This window comes from Neomonachus schauinslandi, chromosome 8 (genome assembly GCF_002201575.2).
Source record: "Neomonachus schauinslandi chromosome 8, ASM220157v2, whole genome shotgun sequence".
Taxonomy (NCBI): domain Eukaryota; kingdom Metazoa; phylum Chordata; class Mammalia; order Carnivora; family Phocidae; genus Neomonachus; species Neomonachus schauinslandi.
Genome location: NC_058410.1, coordinates 81520444 through 81542864, shown reverse-complemented (window position 1 = coordinate 81542864; position 22421 = coordinate 81520444). Strand labels below are relative to the sequence as shown.

The window sequence follows — 22421 nt, the reverse complement described above, 5'->3', positions numbered from 1 at the left end:
CCCCCGTAGCCATCCTCTCTTAAGGCATTGTCGCTCACAGACAGGTTTAATGCATTTGAAATGCATTTGCTGCAAAGGTCTGTAACAAAGCCACCGGCCTCAAAACACCCTCTGTCCCTCGAAAAAAAGGATCTCTCTGCAATGCTTCCAAAGTAGGATGAGAGGAAGAGGAAGGAAGGGACACTGGTTCGGGGAGTACACAAATATCGACAAGCTAATGCAAACACACCCATTCCCAGGGGACAGGAGTGCAACTCAAGGATATCCGAAGGAGCTCCTCAGGGGCCTTCCAGCACGACATCTGCAAGATTTGGCCTCCGGGGGCTCTTACGCAAGCTAGACTTCTAGCACGGTAAGTGAACAAATGGGTAAAAAACAAAACAAAAACAAAACAAAACAAAACAAAAAACAAACAAACAAAAACAAAAAAACGCGTAAATCCTCTTCCAATCTGCCCTTTTGTAGTGCGTCCTGTTCTTACACCCTTGGAATCCATTAATGTTTGCAACAAATTGATATTTATCGACTGAGGCACAGCTGGTTGAATTTTCAGTTTGATTGTTTTCTGTGGCTTTTCGTCCTCAGGTTATACCCCGGGATCTCCCTCTTCTCACTCTCCCTGTCTTCTGCTCTCACCTCTTCTCCCTCCGACTCCGGGGTTCCCGGCGGTTCCGGAGCTTCGGATTCCTTGTCCGACAGCGCGATCTAGCGGTCAGCGCGAGCACTGGCGCCGGAGGTCAAAGTTACACAATGTAGAGCCAGAGGTTGAGAGTTTTCAGTGAGTTTTTGAAAAATGTGTCATTCATCTGTCTGATTCCCAGGAATGACTAAGAGCCGACAAGATGGCAGAACAAGTGAGGAGGTGGCATAAGCTTTCTTTGTGTCCGTTAACTAACCGCCTATGGAAATTCTTGCCCCAAAGCTGGAGCAAGCTTCCATCAGGGGTAAACAAAGGAAGAGGTGCTACTTTCAGGAGGGAGTTCAGATTACAGGGGCGTCCCTAATTCATAAAAAGGCAAAAGCGGCCTCCTCATTGGTTTGCTTGTGGTTAACCTAGCCAGCGTTCCTGGTACTGGTGCGGGTGCTTGCTGAGGTACCTGTTGGGGAGGGGAAGAGGAACCCGAGCTGAACGTGCACTGTTTGTCCAGTTTTGGGGGCTGTGCGTAGGCTGTATCCAGAGTGGATTTAAGGGTCTTGGGTGAAGAAAGCCCTCACAAGCCCTCTGAGTAAGGGTGTGAAGAGAGGAGGCGGTCCTCTAGCTACACTAATTCTCAGGAGCAGAGAGGCAGTGTATCTGAGGAGTCAAGAAGTCGCATCAGAAACGGTGTATCTGAATCCTCTCCTTTAGAACCCAAGAAGTCGAAATGCACTTAATGAGCACCTTCCATGTGCCTGTACAGTGACAAGCTCAGAGCACTGGATATGAAGATAATTAAGATGAGGCCTTGCCCTGGAAACTCTGTCAAGGAAGAGCTGGGTCACCTGAGGCAACTTCACTGGCCCCCTCACATCTCTGAAGAGTTTATGGCTTCGAAATGTTTTAACATTAAAAATGAGAAGCAATGAGGGATGCCTGGGTGGCTCAGTCGGTTAAGCGGCTGCCTTCAGCTCAGGTCCTGGGATCGAGTCCCACATCAGGCTCCCTGCTCAGCGGGGAGCCTGCTTCTCCTTCTAGCTGCCACTCCCCCTACTTGTCTGTGCTCGCTCTCTCTCTCTCTCTTTCTCACACACACACAAATAAATAAATAAAATCTTTTAAAAAAATAAAATAAAAATGAGAAGCAGTGGACAACTGCCCTGTCTGTACTAGCAAAGCTGAAGAATCCAGAGGCCAAAGCCATCACTAAAGGAAGGAAAAGGGGACATTCTGCACTCCTGCCTTCTCGACAATCTCTGCTTCTTCACAAAGAACTACTTTCATGAAGTCTACAGGCTTTGCGTGTACCTCCTCCACACCTCTCACTTGTCCTGAAACAATCTCTCCCTGTCAGAATGGGAGCAATTTGGAGTAGAAAACAGTAAGTGCATCATATTTATCCTCCTCCCCAAGGTGGCTAGCTCAGACCGCATGTGACCTTAAAAAGTTGTGGTTGCGTGGAGAGCTATGAAGCTTAAAAAAAAAAAAAACAACCCTGCATCTTAATTCAGTATCTTCTTAGGATGAACCCTCCAAATTTAATAAAAGTCCAATGCTGGTGGGAGCTGATTATTCAGTTAGCTCTGACCTCCTTGAGAAACTGTGAAAGATACAAGGAAATGAGTTCACTTCCGAGTTAAGAAAGCAACGCTTTGTCACTTCACTTCTATCAGATTCAATACTGGTCAAGTCATCCTTACCACCTCGGGACTTGGAATCTATTTATTTTATAACCCTCAAAGTAGCACAAGGTCCAGAATTTCTAGTCAGACCACTGCTCTGTGTGTGGACAGTTGGTATGTGTGCACTGACATAAACTTTCAGGTTGCAGGAAAATGTGAAAAATCACAGGAACCCATTTTTCAGGATTTGGTCTTGGCCTTCAAACTCACTACCTAGTAGACTGAAATGAAACAGTGATGAAATCATAGTAGGTTTCATTGGCCCCAGTTGGAGCTCCAGTGTAAGTTAAAGTGTAACCAGACTAAGGCTTCACTTAAGAAAGCATTTTTATACACTTGCCGCTTCATTCAGTTACATTTATGAAGCGCAGACACACAGGTATTCAAAGCAGACCAAATCCCAGACTTTGAAATGTTCCTAAATCTAAGGTGAAATGGAATGCGGCCTCTGGTGGAAAAGAGGGAAAGGATGGCCATTATCTGACTAGACTCCTCCTTTAATCGTTTCTATCTTGAGCATTCATTCAGCAAACGCTGTTGCTCTCATCATGATATTCACTAGAAACTGTGGGGGAATTTTTTTTTAAAGACAAATCAAAAGAGATCCTATCCATAAAAAAACATAAATGTAGTAACAAAGGCCAGAAATAAACATAAACAAAAGTCAAATGATTCAAGAGAGGTCTGGAGACAGTGTGTAACATGAAAAATAATTTGGGGGGAAATGATGGTATACAGAACCAAGACAAATGACATCGTAGGAAGCAATCAACTCAACCCATGATTCAGAACATTCTGCAGGAAAAAAAAAAAAAAAGCAATTTCCCCACAAACCAGTTGCTCTATATATCAGTCTCTCCACGGACTCATGACAAGAAAAAAGCGGGGGGAAAGAGGAGATTGTTATGAAAAAATATTTCGGAGCCATAGCAACCAAATAATAACAATAACAGTAATAGTTGTCAAGAACTATTCTAGGATCTGAAATGGTATCCTACTTGCAAGCTAACAAGTTAACAATACTACAGATTCACGGATGCTGGCAGGAACCCAAAGGACTGGGACCGACCACAAGGAACCAGACCCAAAGGACTGGGCCCGACAGCAAGCACAGCAGCTGGAGGATCATCATTTGCACCCGACCCCCATGCTAATGCAAAGAAGACCCAGTGACCCTTCCGTACACAGCTGGTTGCATTACAGGAAGAGAACCGAGCTTGGGGAACCCATGTCTTTTCCGAGGGCAGTGAGCCTGCCTGACTTCTGCCCTGAAAGGAGGCATTCTCTTTGTTACACTCAACAGTAAACAAACTTGCCCTTTGCCCCACAGGGAGAAATTACCTCTGTATTCTCAGGCCAGGAATATACAAACGCCCTAGAAGGATCCTCTGAAGCAAAAGCAATAAGTGCCCCTGCTCACAAGACATGAGAAGCATGAGGGACCCATGAAGACATGTCTCCCCACATTAGGAATTGCTGCAAGTTCATGGAAAGGAGAAGGCAGCGTATGCTGAAGCGGTTCCTGAAGAATTTCTGGAGGAGGAAGACGTTAAAGGACTAGCAGTTAACATTCTAAGCCCAAGATTCAAAATGAGAAGTTGAAAAAATAGCAAAGGGACAGGAAATGTCGGGCAATAAATAAAGCAGAGTTGTTTTAGCAGAAAGTTTGTGAACACAATGGAATAGTATTAGAGCTTGGAAGTGGCTGAGATTCTGGAGTTTACTCCTTTAAATATAATAATTACTGAGCAAATAATTGACAGGTTGTATTCCAGACACTGCACAAAGCATTTTACATATGTCAGTCCACGATATTTAATTCTTATCTCTATGCTAATAGATAAGGAATTGAGGCTCAGAGGAGTCAAGTGATTTACTAGTTAATTTTGGAACTCAGATCTGAACTCAGCTCTCTGATATCTGAGTTCACAGTCTTTCATGGTATATTAAAATGAATGCTTGTTACACAAAAGAATGATAAAAATCTTGTTTTAAAAAAACTAATCTGGCAATGGGGCTCACAGTAACTTGCTAAGAAGACAGCCTGCAAGCAAGGAGACAGGGAGAGGGGGGCCAGAGTCCAGGTGAGAGACTCAGAGGGTCTGTCTTGTGGCGCTCACAACAGTGGCATGCGAAGAGGAAGATGAATGGTGTTAGGAAGTCAGGATGGGAAAATATCTTAAAGTGACTGAGCAAAATCAGATGACTGAAAGAATGATGTGCCGTGGGGAAAATTAGGGAAGTGGGACAGGCAAGCTGGTTTTAAGAGAACGTGACAAGGGGCGCCTGGGTGGCTCAGTCAGTTAAGTGTCTGCCTTTGGCTCAGGTCATGATCCCAGGATCCTGGGATGGAGCCCCTCCTGGGATCGAGCCCTGAGCCCTGCCCCCCACATCGGGCAGCGGGGGGAGCCCTCCCTGCTCAGCGGGAGTCTGCTTCTCCTTCTCCTTCTGCCACTCCCCCTGCTTGTGCTCTCTCTCTCTCTCAAATAAATACAATCTTAAAAAAAGAGAGAGAGAGAGAGAACATGACAAAATGGCCTTACCTATGACCAAAATCCCTGGGGGGTTTATTTTTTCCCAAGAAGGAAAGTTTGGAGGAACTTTCCACTACATTTTATTAATATGTTTATATATATATATATATATATATAAAATATAAATAATAGCTCAGATTTCATTACAGATATTTTTAAGAGAGAGAAATGCATCCTTCCCTTTTTTGCCAGAATTTTGCAAAATGTGAAGAACTACTGAAGAGTCACAGTTGCACTCCGTGTGACAGGCAGCTAGTTATTCAAAGGGAAACCGATGGCACTGTTGTTCCTTGGCCCTCCTGCAAGCTTGTTCATGGGTGGCTGAATATATAACCCTGCATGTATTACAAAAAGCATCTGGGAAATGCTTAAACAATTTTCTCCATCCTCCCCCTGTCTATGCTGCCCAAGTGCTGGACTCATCAGACTGAAAGTACATAAAGTCCTTGCTCATTGTTTAAACTGAGAAAATCATTTCAAACTTTCACACATGGTCTAGGTTTGTTGTTGTTTTTTTTTTAAGTGTAGTTTTATTTATTGAATGGCTTCTTTTCTTATATTTTTGGGTTTTTTCTTGGTAGCAATAGCTTTGAACAGAACCACTAACTGCCGCCAAAATAAAAGATTCTGATCTCTGACATTAGGAACACTTAGGGCCATGCTCACAACACAGAGGTAGGGAACCAAGTGTTGAGGTTATGCTTTTATTAACACTCTTTTGAAATGAAGTCTTGTGCCTTTACTATTTTTATTGCTACCTATGAAGATGAAGTTGAAAGGTCTGGTCTTGCGTTTTCTACCAGTGTGTGATGCTCATTCCCATGTCTACACTGGAGCTAAGGTGAGGATTTCAGCAAATAAATAATGGGCTTTCCCAATATGGCTTGTGTGGGCTCTGTGATTGGCTTGGGATATTCCTCCCACTTCTGCCCTACTGCCCTACCATGGGGCTTAAGGTGACTATAGGAGATCTAAGCCAATGGGTCTCGAGCCTACCTGCATAAAATAATCACTTAATGAGTCTGAAAAAGTCCTGTACCGATGTCTGAGCACCACCTTTAGACTAATCAAATCTGTTCTCCATAGTGGGGCATGGGCATCTGTACATTTTTGAAGATGCCTGGAAAATTCTGATGGCCTGTGAGGGTTGACACCTGCTGTTCTAAGCCAAGCCCCTTGGCTATTCATGAAGTCTGTGCTAAGGCAGGCTGAGAACCCAACTACTACCTGAGACTAAGGGAGTCATCTAGTACTGGCAGGTTAGGAGGGCCAATCACCTGTAGGGCTGGTTCCCAAATCAGTGCTCCAAGGAAGTGTTTAAATTTGGGTTCTGTGTTGCCAGCAGTAGTTGGAAAATTATTTGGAGGAAACCAGCAAACTTAGGGAAAGTTGATTGGCCAGGGCCATAGAGTCTATAGTGGGGCTGCCAGAATCAAACCCATCCCCACCTGCTTCCCAAGTTTCCACCACTCCACCTTCCAGGTGACACCTGGAGACAATCGGCTTCATTGTCGTCATTGGCTTTAAAGATGAAATCAGATGAAAACATGGTCCAGTTTCATTTGCCAAAAGACACTCAAAAATGCTCTTTATTTCTTATTCTTACTAATGTAAGACCAAAGATAAGGACAAATTTGCTATATTTCTTCCATTTCCAACGAAAGACTGTAATATGTTTTACTATACGTATATTACACAGGTGAGTTGAATACTTTCAGAGATAGAAATAGAATTGTATGGTAGGCCTCAACTATCTAATGGTGATAGAAATTATCGGAATGATAACAGAACTCGGATGTTCTATTCCTACGGAAGAAAGAGAGAAAGGATAATGAGGGACAACCAGCAGGCTGTAAGACCAAAAGGGGTCTTAGAAATTATGTAACCCTTGGAGCGCCTGGGTGGCTCAGTCGGTTAAGCATCTGCCTTCGGCTCAGGTCATGATCCCAGGGTCCTGGGATCGAGCCCTGCATCGGGCTCCCTGCTCAGTGAGGAGCCTGCTTCTCCCTTTGCCTCTGCCTCTCCCCCTGCTTGTGCATGTTCTCTCTCTCAAATAAATAAATAAAATCTTCAAAAAAAGAAAGAAAGAAAGAAATCACATGACCCAGTGTGCCATTTCACATTTACAAAACCTGAGAACCAGAGCTGCTCAGGAGCCTGCTCAATGTCTTGCTTCTATCATTGGTGCCAGGACTAGGATCCAGGTGCCAGCACCTGGTTGGTCTTCTTTCCATTATTCTTGGGCAAGTCATTCATTTTGCAAAACATGTTGGAACTCATTGCCGCACCCCCTCAAGAACGGGATTGGAAGTGGAAGCCTGCCACCATTACAGGATATCTGCATCCGAATTCTTTGAAAGTTAAAGCAACACAAAACTGCCACCAATAGGCAGTGATGGATGCATCTAGATGTGCCTGGCCCACCTAGCTCTTACCAGCACAGCTGACAGAGCTGCTAATAAGGAGACCAGGTGCCTCAGAACCATTAGTTCCTGCTGCAGAGCAGTCAAGAAGGGGGGCAGCCTTGAGGACTGCCTGCTGCAGATGCTGAAGCAACAGCAGGGCAGTTGCCATGCGGTCTGAGTGCAGGTGGAAGGACCGACCCGTCCCACTGGCCTCACATCCTACCACAAGCAGTGTCTCCTTCCTTCCTGAGACCACTTTTGGGAATCCATGAGAACATCACCACCCCCACTTCCAATCTCACCTCTCCTCAAAGCATCCACAGCTGGTGCTCTGTTGCCTCAGAAGGGTTCTGCTGCTAGGAACAGGGGACAGAACTAACAGGGACGAAAACACTCCTGGAAGTCAAGAGGTAGGCAGTCCACAGGTAAGACAGTGACAGTTCCATGATGTCCTCAGACATGCAGGCTCCCATCATCTTAGTGTTCCACCAGTGAGGCCTCTCTCTGAAGGTACCACATGGCCCAAGATGGCTGTTCTGACCTAAGTTATGACACACAAATTTTAGCCAAAAGGAAAAAAGCAAAGGACCACAAAAAAAGTGGGGAACGGTGGTCACACAGGAATCTTTGTTGTCTTCAGAGGAAGAGTCCCACAAGCTGCTTTTGGATGACTGTGATTATATTTCTTTGGTCAGAACTTAGTCACGTGGCCACATCTAGCTGCAAAGGAGGCTTGACAACGTAGTTTATTCTGGCCACCCAGGTGCCCATCTAAAACTCTGAGGTTCCATTATTATGGAAGAAAGAGAGAAGAGAAGATAGGGAATGAGCAGCGGACTATCACTGATAAATAGCAATGCAGTGGTAAATATCCACCTTCTGCGGACATCTGGGCTGAGCTGAGCTGAGCTGGGCTGGGCAGTTGGTAGCTAAAAAGTAAGCTCAGTCAGTCCCTATTCAAGGTGCCAAATAATCCTGGTTACTGACATCAGATTTAATAAGACCTTAATAAGAATTTTGACTCATTCCGCTCAGTCTAGAGAACTAGCTGCCAAGAAGAGAGGAAACTTCTTTGCACTATTGTCTTCAGAAATTCCTTAACCCCTATTAACTTCTGGCCCTTGCACTTAGCATAATTTTGAGGTTGGCTTTACTTGAAAGCAAAACCAACCTGTGAGCTAGACTGCCTATGGAAACAGCAGGTCCCCAGAGAACAAAGGGGCCATGGACTCATCAATGATGACATCATGGCATAGACATGTGTTTTCCCTAGCGAGTCATTTACTCCCCTAAAACTTCATGTCATCTTTCCTATCATGGAGGGCATTGCAAGGATTACATGACATCTTTTTTATAAACAAACATTATGCTGGAACACAAAAAAGGCAAAACAAATGCAATTTATAAATAGAAAGGGAATATAGGAAAATGTCCAGGAAAATGTAGGCGTTTTATAAATGACTATGTCTGAACTTCTGTGAAACGATGCTTGTGTTGGAGAGACAGGGGAAGAGTCACAGAAGGATCTCTACACCCCCTCAGAAATTAAGAAGACTCCTAGCATCTCAGATTGATGAGCTGTTTGTCACAATGTAATTTGAGTAGTCTTGGACATGTCACACAACCCCAAACTGAAGGCACATCTCAGTCACGTCTAAAACCTCACAATTTTGTTCTCTGGGTCTGAGATGGACTGTGGTAGGAAGAAATTTTATGAAAGTATCACAGACTACTACTCTAAAGCACATAGGATGTTCTAAAGGGGCAGGAAAAGAGATTAAATGGATCTGAGAGAGGGGACCATTGACATGGTAGTTATAGAGCAAAAGTCAAAAGAAGGTTCAACAGAAGAGAATTTAGGGCGGAAAGCAGCTTTTAAAATTGACCAATTAAAAGATCCTCCTGGGGGCGTCTGGGTGGCTCAGTCGGTTAAGCATCTGCCTTCGGCTCAGGTCATGATCCCTGGGTCCTGCTTGGCAGCAGTCTGCTTCTCCCTCTCCTGCTCCTCAGCCCCTCCTCCGCTGCTTGTGCTCTCTCTCCCTCTCTCTCAAATAAATAAATAAAATCTTTTAAAAATTAAAAAAATAAAAGACACTCATGCAGTATATATTGTACTTACCAGTACGTCTCAGTGCAATGCCCACAACAATCATTTGAGCAGATGGAGCTACTATTATTTCCTCAGCATCTCAGATGGAGGGGGGGAAAAAATCTGACGTTTAAATAAAAAGTTACAGGATTTGCTTAAAGCCGCGTGCCTAGAAAGTGGTGCAGCTGGTTCTCAAACCCCAATCGGCTGCTAGTGCTGGCAGAGGAATACAACGGCCGGCCGGCTCCGGTCTCCTTCCAGCCGGCTTGTTGGCCCTTTGCTGTGTGTGTCCCTCATCCCGGACCTCTGCTCTTCCCATCTTTGGCTCGTCCCCAGACTCAGACTCTCCGTACCCGAATGGCCCTCCCACTCGACTCACAGCTAGGGCTTTGGAAACTAGTCCTCATAAATCTCGACAAAGTGATCCTATCAGATCAGCTTCCCGAGGACTTGGAGTTCCAACAAAGTATTGGGGGGACAATGACACTGCAAGGAAGGAATTTCAAATATTGATAATTAAAATAGTGGAGGAATTATTTGGGAGGAATGGGTCTTATTCAATTTCTTTCTACTCTGGCAACCAAAAAAAAGCTAGACCTCAGTACATCCATCCATTTATTTTTACACATTTTTTAAAGCAACTTAGCAATATCTGACAACTAAAGAATCAGAAATCTAGTATACATATGATACTCGTTTTAAAAGCATTTATGAACTACTGGTAGAAGTATAAATTGGCACGATTACTCTGCAAAATGCTAATGTTTTATTATAAAGTTAAACACAGGCTTACCATGCAACCCAGAAATCCCAATCCTATACATTTACCCAAGAGAAATGAAAATATATGCCCATATAAAGATCTACATGTGAATGTTTTTAGCAGTGTTATCCCTATAATAAAACTGGAAACAACTATAACGTCCATCAAGTAGTTAAACATATTTAGACCACACATAAGATGGGTACTGCTTAGACATGGAGAGGAATAAACTGCTGATATGTGTAATGTGGGTGGGTCTCAAACACATTCTGTCCAGTGAAAAAAGTGAAACACAAAGGAATACAGACAGACACACCTTAGAGATGTTGTGGGTTTGGTTCCAGACCACCACAATCAAGTGAATATTGCAATAAAGGGAGTCAAATGAATTTTTTGGTTTCCCAGCATGTATAAAAGTTATCTTTACACTAAACTGTAGTCTGTTAAGTGTGCGATAGCAATATGTCTAAAACAGCAATGTACGTACACTAATTTAAAAATATTATATTGCTAAAAATGCTAACCATCATCTGAGCTTTCAGCAAGTCATAATCCTTTTGCTGGTGGAGGGTGTTGCATCAGTGTTGACGGCTGCTGACTGATCAGGGTGGTGGCTGCTGAAGGCTGGGGTGGCTGTGGCAATTTCTTAAAATAAGACAACAGTGAAGGTTTCCACATCGATTGGCTCTTCCTTTCATTTGAACACTGTCAGGCCATTATAAGGTTCTTAATTGGCCTAATTTCAATATTGTTGTGTCTCAGGGAGTAGGAGGCCCGAGGAGAGGTAGAGACGGGAAACAGGCAGAACACACCCAATATTTATCAAGTATGTTCACTGTCTTATATGGGCACAATTTGTAGCACCCCAAAACAAATACAATAGTAACATCAAAGATCGTCCACCACAGATCACCATAACAAATATAATAATAACAGTAAAGTTTGAAATATTACGGGAATTACCAAAATGTGACACAGAGCCCGGACGTGAGCAAATGCTGTGGAAAAATGGTGCCAAAAGACTTGTTCAATGCAGGGTTGCCATCAACTTTCAATTTGTAAAAGCACAATATTTGTGAAGTGCAATAAACCAAAGTGCAAGAAAATGTATGCCCACACATGCTACACGTGATTCCATTTTATATGACAGTATAGCACTAGCAAAACTGTGGGGACAGAAATCAGAGCAGTGGTTTCCAGGGGCCAGATGAGGTAGGGGATTGACTACGGAGGAGCAAATGGAACTTTTAGAGGGGATGGAAATGTTCTATACCACAGCTGCAGTGTGGTTACAAGACTGTATACATTTGGCAAAGCTCATCAGTCTGTACAATTTTAAATGTTAATTTTATTGTATTTTGTAAATGTAATTTACTCAATAAATTTTTTTTTAAAAGATATTATTTGGGGCACCTGGGTGGCTCTGTCAGTTAAGCGGCTGCCCTCAGCTCAGGTCATGATCCTAGGGTCCTGGGATCGAGCCCCGCATCAGGCTCCCTGCTCAGCAGGGAGCCTGTTTCTCCCTCTCCCTCTGCTGCTCCCCCTGCTTGTGCTCTCTCTCTCTCTGACAAATAAATAAATAAAAATCTTTTAAATAAATAAATAATTTTATTTATTTGACAGAGAGAGAGAGAGAGCATGAGCAGTGGGGAGAAGTAGAGGGAGAGGGAGAAGCAGGCTCCTCAATGAGCAAGGAGCCCAATGAGAGGCTCAATCCCAGGACCCTGGGATCATGACCTGAGCCAAAAACAGATGCTTAACTAAATGAGCCACCCAGGCACCCCACTCCTTGATAAATTTAACTTTAAAAATGTATTAAAGAAAAATGTGTTTGAGATATTTGGAATCTCAGATCTGAGAAAAAAAAATTTTAAAGAAGAATTTATTGTAGATTTGCTATAAGACAGGCACTTTGCTGGTATCTAGGAACACAGAGATGAAAGATAGTGACTTTAAGGAGCTTATAGTCCAGGGGAGAAGAAGAGAGGAGCAAACAGAGCTACAACATTGAGTAATAAGTGCATTGGTAGAGATAGGCTCAGTGGGCTGGAGCACACAATGGGGTACCTAAACCAGGTTTCTAGAAACAATGGACTCCCTAAGGAGAGAGAATGCTTGAGCTTGAGCCAAGGTGCTGTAGGAGTTAGTCAGCCAGATAAGAAAAGGACATCCTTAACTAAGGAAGTATAAAGTACAAAAACAGAGGAAGAGAGAGATGAAGTTTTTATGGATCAGCTCTAGTCTTGCAAATTTCCAAAATGAATAAGGTAATGAATGAATAGGAGAAAAGTTAGATGCATCAGAAAGTATGTTCCATGGCAGTGAGATTTATTAAAATGTGAGCTGTTATTTTCCCAAGAAAGTAGCAGATGATCTTGAGAATCCAGAGAATCAAGTTCATAAAATAAATGAGACTGTTACATGTTAAAAACAAGCACTCTTTGCTTTAGCATAGTGACCTATTAATTCTTCAGTGATTCAAGGATCAACACAGACTTTACTGATCTGTTCCATTTCTAATATTTACTACTTTCCTACTTTATGTTCTATCTACTTACTTCAATTCCTTAATGTAATAGCTTGACTTCAACTTTCCTCTTTGTACATTTTCACCTTTTATTTTATTTTTTTTTTAAAGATTTTATTTATTTGAGACAGAGAGAATGAGAGAGACAGAGAGCACATGAGAGGGGGGAGGGTCAGCGGGAGAAGCAGGCTCCCTGCCGAGCAGGGAGCCCGATGCGGGACTCGATCCTGGGACTCCAGGATCATGACCTGAGCCAAAGGCAGTCGCTTAACCAACTGAGCCACCCAGGCGCCCTACATTTTCACCTTTTAAAAAAAAAAGCTAAGCACACAAAAAACTGGCTGGCTATTATGCTGTGTCCTTGCAAGAGACATATAGAAATCATTTAGCCTGATGTGTTACTTCATGGGACAAAAGTCCCTTCCCAAAGAGGCAACAAAAAGAGTACAATCTGATGATCCACCTAAAGCATATACATAGTCTCAGAAAGCAGGTTCCTACATGTTACCTCATAATACTTCTGTTTCTGTTCTGTTGGCCAGAACTTAGTCACATGGCCCTACCTAACTGGGAGGGAGGAAGAAACACATAGGCTTTATTCTAGGCACTCACAGGCCAGCTGCTAGAAATGGGAAGAATGGGTAGTGTAGGATTACCAGGAATCGCTGAATCAAAGATGAGATTTCCCTATCCCTCAAAATACTGGGGCTATAGAGATAATGTGTTTTCTTGTTAAACCAAAACCTCTAGAATTTAATGGTCAAAATTTGCCTCTGATTTGGAGCTATTTGTTTTTTCATTCCATATAACCCTGGAGCCTCAGAGATGACTTAAAAAGCACTAAGAACAGTGCCTAGCATAGGGGAAGTGCTAGATAAATACTGGCTATCACGCTCATTGCTTCTTTGTCCTGAAGCCACAGACTCTTATAGGTTACAAAAGAGATAATTTAGTCTAATCTCTGCCCCCTCTACCACCCCTGACTCAGATGTTCATTTATCTTGGTAATCTCATGAAACATAAGGAGATGAATTTGGTAGAATAGTGCTGTAGCATTTAATAATATATTTATAAAATGAGAAAAATGTCTTTTGCAGAGTTGTGTCTCCTTTTAACAATGTTTTTTTACTGCAATGCAGCCAAGAATACTTTATCCAGCTAGGCTGTCATTGAAAATAGGAGTGATAAAAAGCTTCCAGGACAAACAGAAACTAAAAGAATTTGTGATCACCAAACCAGCCCTACAAGAAATATTGAAAGGGGTCCTCTAAGCAAGCAGAGAGCCCAAAAGTAACATAAACCAGAAAGGAACAGAGACAATATACAGTAACAGTCACCTTACAATGGCACTAAATTCATATCTTTCAATAGTTACCCTGAATGTAAATGGGGTAAATGCCCCAATCCAAAGACACAGAGTGTCATGTTGGATAAAAAAGCAAACCCATTGATATGCTGTCTGCAAATGACTCATTTTAGACCCAAAGATACCTCCAGATTGAAAGTGAGGGGGTGGAAAACCATTTATCATGCCAATGGACATCAAAAGAAAGCTGGGGTGGTAATCCTTATATCAGACAAGCTAGATTTTAAACCAAAGACTGTAATAAGAGATGAGGAAGGACACTATATCATACTTAAAGGGTCTATCCAACGAGAAGATCTAACAATTGTAAATATTTATGCCCCTAGCATGGGAGCAGCCAATTATATAAGCCAATTAATAACAAAATCAAAGAAACACATTGACAATAATATAACAATAGTAGGAAATTTTAACACCCCCTCACTGCAATGGACAGATCATCTAAGCAAAAGATCAACAAGGAAATAAGGGCTTTGAATGATACACTGGACCAGATGGACTTCACTGATATATTCAGAACATTCTATCCCAAAGCAACAAAATACACATTCTTCTCTAGTGCACATGGAACATTCTCCAGAATAGGTCACATCTTGGGTCACAAATCAGGTCTTGGCGAGTACCAAAAGATTGGGATCATTCCCTGCATATTTTCAGACCACAGTGCTTTGAAATTGAAACTCAATCACAAGAGGAAGGTTGGAAAGAACTCAAATACATGGAGGCTAAAGAGCATGCTACTAAAAAATGAATGGGTCAACCAGGAAATTAAAGAAGAATTTTTAAAAATTCATGGAAACAAATGAAAATGAAAACACAACCATTCAAAATCTTTGGGATGCAGCAAAGGCAGTCCTAAGAGGGAAGTATATAGCACTACAAGCCTTTCTCAAGAAACAAGAAAGGTCCCAAATACATAACCTAACCCTACACCTAAAGGAGCTGGAGAAAGAACAACAAATAAAGCCTAAACCCAGCAGGAGAAGAGAAATAATAAAGATCAGAGCAGAAATCAATGAAATAGAAACCAAAAGAACATTATAGAACAGATCAACAAAACTAGGAGCTGGTTCTTTGAAAGAATTAATAAAATTGACAAACCCCTGACCAAATTTATCAAAAAGAAAAGAGAAAGGACCTAAATAAATAAAATCATGAATGAAAGAGATCAAAACCAACATTGAAGAAATACAAACAATCATAAGAACAGATTATAAGCAACTATATGCCAACAAATTAGACAATCTGGAAGAAATGGATGCATTCCTAGAGACCTATAAACTACCAAAACTAAATCAGGAAGAAAGAGAAAACCTGAACAGACCCATAACCAGCAAGGAAATTGAAGCAGTAAACAAAAATCTCCCAACAAACAAGAGCCCAGGGCCAGATGGCTTCCCAGGGGAATTCTACCAAACATTTAAAGAAGAATTAATACCTATCCTTCTGAAACTGTTCCAAAAAATAGAAATGGAAGGAAAACCTCCAAACTCTTTTTATGAGGCCAGCATTACCTTGATCCCAAAACCAGACAAAGATCCCACCAAAAAGAAGAATTACAGACCAGTATCCCTGATGAACATGGATGCAAAAATTCTCACCAACATACTAGCCAATAGGATCCAACAGTACATTAAAAGTGTTATTCACCACGACCAAGTGGGATTTATTCCTGGGCTGCAAGGTTGGTTCAACATCCACAAATCAATCAATATGATACAATACATTAATAAAAGAAAGGACAAGAACCATATGATCCTCTCAATAGATGCAGAAAAAGCATTTGACAAAGTACAGCATCCTTTCTTGATTAAAACTCTTCAGAGGATAGGGATAGAGGGTACATACCTCAATATCCTAAAAGCCATCTATGAAAAACCCACAGCGAATATCATTCTCAATGGGGAAAAACTGAGAGCTTTCCCCCTTAGGTCAGGAACGCAACAGGGATGTCCACTATCACCACTGCTATTCAACATAGTATTAGAAGTCCTAGCCACAGCAATCAGACAACAAAAAGAAAGAAAAGGCATCCGAATTAGCAAAGAAGAAGCCAAACTCTCAGTTTTTGCAGATGATATGATACTTGATGTGGAAAACCCAAAAGACTGCACCCCAAAACTGCTAGAACTCATACAGGAATTCAGCAAAGTGGCAGGATATAAAATCAATGTACAGAAATCAGTGGCATTCCTATACACCAACAACAAGACAGAAGTAAGAGAAATTAAGGAGTTGATCCCATTTACAATTGCACCCAAAACCATAAGATACCTAGGAATAAATCTAACCAAAGAGGCAAAGGATCTGTACTCAGAAAACTATAGGATATTCATGAAAGAAATTGAGAAAGAATTGAAAGAATGGAAAAACATTCCATGCTCATGGATTGGAAAAACAAATATTGTTAAAATGTCTATGCTACCTAGAGCAATCTACACATTCAATGCAATCCTTATCAAAATACCATCCACTTTTTTCAAAGAAATGGAACAAATAATCCTAAAATTTGTTTGGAACCAGAAAAGACCCCGAATAGCTAGGGGAATTTTGAAAAAGAAAAGCAAAGCTGGTGGCATCCCAATTCTGGACTTCAAGCTCTATTACAAAGCTGTCATCATCAAGACAGTATGGTACTGGCACAAAAACAGACACACAGATCAGTGGAACAGAATAGAGAGCCCAGAAATGGATCCTCAACTCTATGGTCAACTAATCTTCAACAAAACAGGAAAGAATATCCAATGGAAAAAAGACAGTCTCTTCAACAAATGGTGTTGGGAAAATTGGACAGCCACATGCAGAAGAATAAAACGGGACCATTTCCTTACACCACACACAAAAATAGACTCAAAATGGATGAAAGACTTCAATGTGAGACAGGAATCCATCAAAATCCTTGAGGAGAACACAGGCAGCAACCTCTTCAACCTTGGCCACAGCAACTTCTTCCTAGACACATCGCCAAAGGCAAGGGAAGCAAGGGCAAAAATGAACTACTGGGACTTCATCAAGATAAAAAGCTTTTGAGTCTGCCTTCGGCTCAGGTCATGATCCCAGGGTCCTGGTATCGAGCCCTGTATCGGGATCCTTGCTTGATGAGCCTGCTTCTCCCTCTGCCTGCTGCTCCCCTTGCTTGTGCTCTCTCTCTGTCAAATAAATAAATAAAATCTTAAAAAATAAAATAAAATAAATTTTAAAAAAAGATAAAAAGCTTTAGTTAGTCACCATACAGTACAACATTAGTTTTTGATGTAGTATTTCATGATTCATTGTTTGCATATAACATAACATAATAAAATAAAATTTAAAAAAAAAGATAAAAAGCTTTTGCACAGCAAAGGAAACAGTCAACAAAACCAGAAGACAACCGACAGGATGGGAGAAGATATTTGCAAATGACATATCAGATAAAGGGCTAGTATCCAAAATCTATAAAGAACTTCCCAAACTCAACACCCAGAGAACAACTAATCCAATCAAGAAATGGGCAGAAGACATGGACAGACATTTCTGCAAAGAAGACATCTAAATGGCCAACAGACACATGAAAAAGTGCTCAACATCATTTGGCATCAGGGAAATCCAAATCAAAACCTCAATGAGATACCATCTCACACCAGTCAGAATGGATAAAATTAACAAGTCAGAAAACGACAGATGTTGGCGGGGATGCGGAGAAAGGGGAACCCTCCTACACTGTTGGTGGGAATGCAAGCTGGTGCAGCCACTCTGGAAAACAGTATGGAGTTTCTTCAAAAAGTTGAAAATAGAGCTACCCTATGACCCAGCAATTGCACTACTGGGTATTTACCCCAAAGATACAAATGTAGTGATCTGAAGGGCACATGCACCCCAATGTTTATAGTAGCAATGTCCACAATAGCCAAACTATGGGAAGAGCCTAGATGTCCATTGACAAATGACTGGATAAAGAAGATGTGATATATATATAATGGAATATTATGCACCATCAAAAAAATGAAATCTTGCCATTTGTAACAACATGGATGGAACTAAAGGTTATTACACTATGCAAAATAAGTCAATCAGAGAAAGACAATTATCATATAATCTGACTGATATGTGGAATTTAAGAAACAAGGCAGAGTATCATAGGGGAAGAGAGGAAAAAATGAAACTAGATGAAACCAGATAGGGAGACAAACCATAAGAGAGTCAATCTCAGGAAACAAACTGAGGGTTGCTGGAGTGGTGGGGGGTGGGAGGGATGGGGTGGCTGGGTGATGGACACTGGGGAGGGTATGTGTTGTGGTGGATGTTGTGTGTTGTGTAAGAGTGATGAATCACAGACCTGAACCCCTGAAACAAATAATACATTATATGTTAATAATAAATAAGTGAATAATAAATACTAAAACTAAATATATATATATATATTTTTTTTTTTTTTACTGTATTAAATTTCATCTCTGTAGGCCTTCCTTAAAGCTTCCACAGCAGGTGGCTCGTCAAATATGCCTAGTTGGTCCTGCTTCTATTAAGTGCAACTGTGTGAATTCTTTCCTCACTTGGGAAGAGCAAAATTTGTGTTCCTGTAGATGATAGTGCCAAATTTTTTCTAATAAAAGGTTCCACACATATATGCTTATTTTTTAACTATTGATTATTGACTTATTAGAAGCAGGCACCTTTTCTAACAAATCGACTACATTCTTGGTAACAAAATTGAACAAAATTACAGTTGCTCTTTCCAGTTTTTATTCCATAGCCATTGAGGACCTTTCCTAAATTTACATATCAACATATCAAAGAGAATTGGCTTTCTTTTTATAAGTCAGGCTTTTATTTCCAAGAATGTCACTGAAAACTGAGCAAGAAAATACTAAAAATTTTCAGCTCCCTGTGTATCTTTTTTTTTTGTGAGCCACAGTTCAAGAAATACCATTTTGTTGTATATACTAGTGCTATATTTTGGTAGATAAAATATTTCCTGATGGCCAGTTTTGCAAGACAGGCCTGAGAAAACCTAGATAAGATTGTTGAGCTATTATTTTTATTTTATTAGAAAGCATCCCGGGTAATTTCCATAGCATCAAAATGACCTGGGAGGAAAAAGAGTAATAACTACATATTTCCATTAATTGCAGTATAATAACAAAGAAATACTAGTGAAGACATTTCCATTAGATTTTCTTTTTTTAGAAAATCAAATAGAAAACAGCATTGCGATTTACTTAAGGACAAATTGTTTTGAGAACTGAATTTATAATTAGGCCAAAAGACTAATCACATGAAGTATTATACAAAGGAAACAAATTTGCCTCCAAACAACCTTACATAAAGGAGTTAGTCCAACAGATCTTGAATCATATTCTTCAGGAAACTAATTCATCTTTTGGGAACTCTGAACAAAAATAAAATCAAGTGTTTCCTTATCTACTAATAAATGTAAAATATTAACAAGCTCTAACATCATTGTCTCATAGCTATCCACTGCGTCAAACCAATGAGTCAAATTTTATTCCCAGTCTTCTCCTTCACAAACACCTCATTATCACAAGTGGCTCCAAGTCCCTTATTCTTTCTGAGGTTGGATTGAGACCTGTGAGCAAACTTGACAGCCTGATGATGTAATGTCACCTTCAAACCAGAATCCGTAAACATTTATTTAACATACAGTGCAGGTGGGATGAAGCTGATTACCTATTCATAAAAATTGTATGCCCCTTCCAAAGAAGTGGCATTGGATATAATTCTGTATTTTGACTTATTTGCAAATGTCTCTTAACTTGCAGTTTTTTCATCCCTTCCCTTATGAGTGATGAAATGAAGGGACGAAAAACTGTACTTTACATCACCATAAGTCAATGGGCAGATGTCTGTCACATTCATTCGCTAGGACTTCCATAACAAAATACCACAGACTGGGTGGCTTAAATAACAGAAATTCATTTTCTCATTGTTCTAGAGGCTGGAAGTCCAAGATCAAAGTATCAACAGGCTTGATTTCTCCTGAGGCCTCTCTTCTTGGCTGCAGACAGCTGCCTTCTCCCTGTGTGTTCACACGTCTGTCCGTCCGTCCGTCCGCTCTCCCCAGTACCGGGTGTGGCTGCTCCCTCTGCATCCTAATCTCTTCTTATAAGGACATCAGGCGTAGTGGGTTAGGGCTCAGCCTGACAATCCCGCTTTAACTTAATTACCTCTTTAAGGCCCTATTTCCAAAATAAGGTCACATTCTGGGATACTAGGAGGCTTTTAACAGATGAATTTGGGGAAGACGTAATTCAGTCCATAAGAGCTGACCATTCTAGAATGTTAAAATCAAACAGGGAAGGACTTTACTTCAACCCCTGACAGCCTTTGATTACAAAATCCTAAAATGTAACTATTTTCCATGGCATTTCATATTTCACTTTGGGATTCCAAATCATTTTCTACACAAGAAAATTTGCAGAAACAGAAGGAACAAAAACAGATGCGTTTCCTAACTTACTTCTACTTGCTGAAGTAGGCTTAATATCCTGAGGGGGGGGGAACAGTAAAATAGTACCTGTTTTTATCAAATGCAAGTTCTATCTTCAGCTTCCCTTTGTGACTTTTGAAACCAGGAAACCTCTTGGAAGATGCACTAAAGGACTTAAAATTTAGAATTTTTTTTAAAAATCATGCATTCCTTGGAAGCCACATCATATCAAATATACATTGTGTCAAACCACAAATAATAGGATACCTTCCTATCAAAAGGGCAATTATTATCCAACATGAAGCCCAGTGACCAGAAATTCCAGGTTGGTGAGTTCAGCACCAAAATGAAGATGGAACTGGGGGGTTCTTGTTTCCCCCCCTCCCCGCCCCCAGGCTTGGGGCCTGGAAGGTAAGCCTTCATCCTCTTGAATCTCTTTTTATCAAGGAAGAAAGCTTTGCCCAGAAGGGTAGCAGACTATGCCACCCCAAAATATAACTGTAGGAGTTCAGGACATGCCACCCCCAAATATGCCACCTTGGTACATTGATTGTCTTGAGCTGTAGGCACTTGGAAAATAGCAAATGCAGGGAGAGGCTTTCTCTGAACTCCCCTTTTCGACTTAAAGACACATGGTCCAAAAGGAACTCAATTGTCATAAATCTCCTCCTTGGGAGTTTCAACAACCAGGGAAGATTGATAAAATTGGACACCACACCCAGACAGACTTTGTCACAAACTATCATACCTCCCATCTACTCTTCGAAGTGCCCATTCGTCTTTCCTAAAAATGATTTCCTCTCCCCTAAGAGGCTTACATTCCTCCTCTTTCCCTATTAAAATGGTATTTAAGCCTGAATCCTAAGGCACCTCAGGGAGTTACTCATTTTTCCCTAGGTAGCTTCCATGTGCACAGGAGATACACATGGTAATCAACTTCTATTTGTTTTCCTCTGTCGTTTACTACAGGGGTCTCAGCCAAGAACTTAGAAGGGTGGAGGGAAATTATTTTTCCTCCCCTTTAGTCCCAACCTCCCCTAAGCCATCCCTGGTACAGAGATGTGGAATTTACTCCGTTGCTTTTCCCACAAATACACAACAGAGATGGGCTCAAGCCCGAGCGAAGTGCTTTTTAACTAATTTTGCTCACAAGAGCAACACCCACTTCAGCAGGCATGGGATTTATTTGCATTTCACCAGAATTTTTGAGAACTTGAGTTTATCAGCATTGTTCTATTTTAATGCCTTGCTTCAATTACCTATTGCTGCATTAAGAGTTACCCCCAAACATGTTAAAAATAGTATTAATTTATTTACTGATCCTGGGCTGAGTTGACCCAGCTAAGCAGTTCTCATTCCGTTCTCTGTGCAGGTGCGGTCAGGCAGTGGGGGCTTAGGATCATCCTAAAGGCTTCTTCACACCTATCTGGCATCTGGGCCAAAGCCACTCAAACAGCTACAGGCTAGAACAGCTGGGGCTCCTCCCCACATCATAGTCTCAGGTGGACATTTTACATGGCTATGCAGGCTCCATAAGCGAGCGTCCCAGGAGAAACTATCAGAAGCTGCCTGGCCTTTTCTAATTTAGCATTGGAAGTCACACACTATCGCTTCAGCCACATTTATTCATCAAGGCAGCCGTAAGACCACCCAGGCTCAAGGGGAGGAAATAGAGACTCCACATCTTGAAAGGAGAAGTCTCAAAGAATTGGTGGACATATTTTATTTAATTTTATTTTTTAAATTTTATTATGTTATGTTAGTCACCATACAATACATCATTGGTTTTTGATGTGGTGATCCATGATCTGTTGTTTTCGTATAACACCCAGTGCTCCATGCAGTACGTGCCCTCCTTAATACCCATCACCGGGCTAACCCATCCCCCCTCCCTCTTCCCCTCTAAAACCCTGTTTGTTTCTCAGAGTCTATAGTCTCTCATGGTTCATCTCCCCCTCCAATGCCCCGCCCCCATTTTCCCTTCCTTGTCC

The 22421-nt window shown here is 41.3% G+C and overlaps 1 pseudogene; it reads left to right on the top strand.

Annotated features, from left to right (window-relative positions):
• The first annotated feature begins 3355 nt into the window (after positions 1–3355).
• The window catches only part of LOC110583586, a 30471-nt pseudogene continuing 11405 nt past the window's right edge, over positions 3356–22421 (top strand).